The sequence below is a fragment of the Acanthisitta chloris genome, unplaced genomic scaffold, assembly GCF_000695815.1.
Source record: "Acanthisitta chloris isolate BGI_N310 unplaced genomic scaffold, ASM69581v1 scaffold5777, whole genome shotgun sequence".
NCBI lineage: Eukaryota > Metazoa > Chordata > Aves > Passeriformes > Acanthisittidae > Acanthisitta > Acanthisitta chloris.
The window spans coordinates 27,106-27,351 of record NW_008680807.1 but is presented as its reverse complement, the minus strand read 5'-3'; positions in this window follow the sequence as shown (position 1 = coordinate 27,351).

Below are 246 nucleotides of genomic sequence, written 5' to 3'. Positions count from 1 at the left end.
GTGTTGGTGGTCGGGGAGCGCTGCTGGCCGGAGCGGGGAGCGCGGGCCAGCTGCTCTGCATTAGCCCGCCTCGCTCATCGCGATCTGGCGGAGACGGGTGAAGCAGAGGTTGTGTTTTTCCCCCGCTTCTTCCCTCGCTGGCTCCCAGCTGGGGACGCCGCTGGAAGCTGTGCTCGCTGCTTCCTCCCTTCCTGTGCGAGCAGCAGCTCAGGGCCAGCTCCGCTCCCACATGCCCCGCTGGCCCGG